The sequence below is a fragment of the Gavialis gangeticus genome, unplaced genomic scaffold, assembly GCF_001723915.1.
Source record: "Gavialis gangeticus isolate Ggan-Ray unplaced genomic scaffold, GavGan_comp1, whole genome shotgun sequence".
NCBI lineage: Eukaryota > Metazoa > Chordata > Crocodylia > Gavialidae > Gavialis > Gavialis gangeticus.
In genome coordinates, this window is record NW_017729024.1 from 13,377,347 (window position 1) to 13,380,303 (window position 2,957).

The 2,957-nt window shown below is 39.7% G+C and overlaps 1 long non-coding RNA gene across 2 annotated transcripts in view; it reads left to right on the forward strand.

The window, feature by feature from the left end:
- LOC109297249 overlaps positions 1 to 2,957 on the forward strand; it is a 127,806-nt gene that overhangs the window by 123,493 nt on the left and 1,356 nt on the right. The window lies entirely within an intron of this gene.

A 2,957-nucleotide genomic window follows, 5' to 3' on the forward strand; every position in this document is an offset into this window, starting at 1 on the left:
AAACTCATTTTCTCTAGTGATAAAGAAGTTCTTTGTGTCTGTGATTGTAGGATCTAGTATCAGATCCCATCGTGCCATATTGCCAGTACAGGGGAAGCCTGCAATCCTATTCCCAGACTTCCAAGCACACACCAACTGCAGATGCTTCCTTAGCCTGACGAACCCATCAGAATTTATGGATCATACACATGCCCAGTGTTCCCTCTAAGCTACACGGCATGCTCAGTCATGCAGGCACGCTCATGCCACGCTGACAGGTGCACCTGCGTGGCTGTGGATGCCACACAGCTTAGAGAGGACGCTGCATATGCCTTTCCCAAAATGTGACATATCTGATCCAATGTACCAAATGCCTTCATGGTAACTACATAAGTTAACAAACAGCAACAATGCACCAGAATGAACTCTCACAAAAATATATATAAAGGTCAAAGGCACAGGAGGGTACATTTTTCACAGAACAACCACTTCCTTTCTGATCTCACTATCCTTGTGCTTAACCTTCCAAACACTTTTAAAAAGTGAGCTTTGAAACAAAACTCCATAAACTCCATTAACCTGTTGGACATTAGGAAACAAAGACTGAAATCCCTTCCTCTCATGTAATTAGTATCATACTCTATCAGTGGTCCCACTGACCACTTGTGATAGCAGTATCTGACTGAGATCTGACTTTTACATCAATCTAACTGCAGGTAAAAATGGGGTAGAAATGGAATAGCCAGATAGGCAATGCCTGGTCCATCTGCTGGCTAGATTTGGCCTGTGGATCTGATCTGGCACTCAGGGTGGGTGTGGGGGAGCCCTATCTGGCTAGATGGGGGAAGGGGCCATGGCCTGGCCCTGGCCCAGTTCTGCAGGTGGGGAGGAATGGCTTAGCCCAAGCCTGGCCCTGCAGGAGGGAGGGAGCATGACCTGGCCACATGGAGAGGAAGAGGGAGTGGCCCAGTCCTGTGGGTGTGGGGGGAAGGGGCATGGCCCAGCCCCATGGTGCGAGTATTTGGAAGTGGGGGAGGGCAGCAGCATGGCCACTTTTTGGTAACCAATTTTTTGGACCTATTTCTGACCTGTGGGCTGGAGGTTGAGCCCCCCTGTAATGGACCATGGAATGATCATTTTGAAATATAAAAAAAAATTGGTCCTTTATGCCAAACAGCATCTCCCCTTTCTAACATTCTCTTTCTTACCTATTCTGTTTGCTAATGTAATATATGTGAACAGACATTTTATTGTATTCTTCATTCAGGCTTCAACACTACATGATTAGATTCCTTAGGCTCTCTGTACATGTTGCAGGCAGCCATAGGGCTGACAATGTGCAAATGTGATTTAAAGCCTTCTCCCTTTCTTTGCTGAACAGAGCTCTGCCAAGCCAGAGAATCTGGCCTGTTATATGTTAATGAGCTTGATTCTGCCTATGAACTTGGAAATGCATAGAGAGTTTTGGGAAGGGTGATTCTACCGGGTTTTAAGACTAAAATACATTATGATTTAATTAAAAATGTATCCAAATCTGCGCTGAACAGTATCATTGAGTCGTACTGTAGGCAACCCCACTTATGCTAAATATACTGAAAAACAAAAATGCGGAGCCAGTTCTATAAGGTATATAATAAATCCTGTATATCTTTTTCAGCATAAGAAAAAATCAGTTTAATATACAATCTCCAGATGTTTCTCTTAAAGGAACATATAACATTTTAGGATTATAACTTTTAGTGTTCTATCTGTTTTTTTCAGTTGAAATTTAAAATGGTAGTTCTCAGAGATCACTTTTAGGAGGACTTTACAGAATACACATGCACCCAAAGTTCTGTTTTTAAAGTATTTAAATATATCATCTCTCTATTAAAAGCTCTCTTACCCAATCAGAATTAGATTTTTAGTAATCCTCATCGTTGGCCAAACTCTACTGACATTGACATCAAAGTTTTATCATTGACTTCAATGGAAATAGGGATATATCAGTGCTGAGTATTTTTGAAAATACCACTCATAATGTCTAGGGGCACATTTTGATTGGACCATATGTTGATAAGCCATTTTGATATTGTATCCATGCACCAACTACCAAGGTTCCATAGCTGGTATTCAAAGGAAAAATAAAACACAAACAAACAAACAAAATCCATAAGTCCACAGTGAGAATTCAGGAAACTAATGAAGAGAAAAAGGCTGTGGGGGAAGAACTAAAGGGCTGAGGAATAGATAGAGATTATCCCCAAAACCACTAAGATATATATTAGTTTCAGTTTCTACACTTACAGCCACTTTGAGTTCCATTTCCACTGGACAAAGCAGAACAGCAAAAAATGTTCCATTATTGCATTTTATTTAAAAAAAATAAAATAATTTTAAAAAATTACAATTGAGTTGGGAGAAGCTGTAAGTGACTAGATGACATACAGGAAGAGGAAGCCTTAAAAAGAGGGTGAATGTTAGATTAAATTAACAATAAATTTATTCAAAATAGTAGAGGAAAGATGTTTATCATCATTCCCCTGGCTGCTTTAGCTGATCCTCTGGCTATGAAATATTTTTTATAGAGGAATGATATATTCCATACATTCGTATAAAACTAATGAAAAAAAATTAAAGTAAACAACTTAGAGAAAGTAAGACCTTTTAGCCAGCTGAGAAAAAGACCAAGGGCTTTATTCATCCAGTGTTCTTCACATGTCCAGAAATAATCTCTTAATAATGATATTGCTTTATATTGCTTTACATCTGGAGAGCCCCTAGCATAGTGTGTGGCATCTTTTCATTTCATAGAGGACAAAACCAAGTTAAAAAGACAAGAAAGCAGCAAAGTCCAGAACAGAACTTAGGACATCTGATTCCCAAGTCCCTATATATGCGTTGTCAGCAAGAGCACTCAGCACCTTGCTGAATCAAGCCACGTCAGTTTCCTAGCAAATATTTTATAGTTTCATAGTTTCTAGGGTCGGAAGGGACCT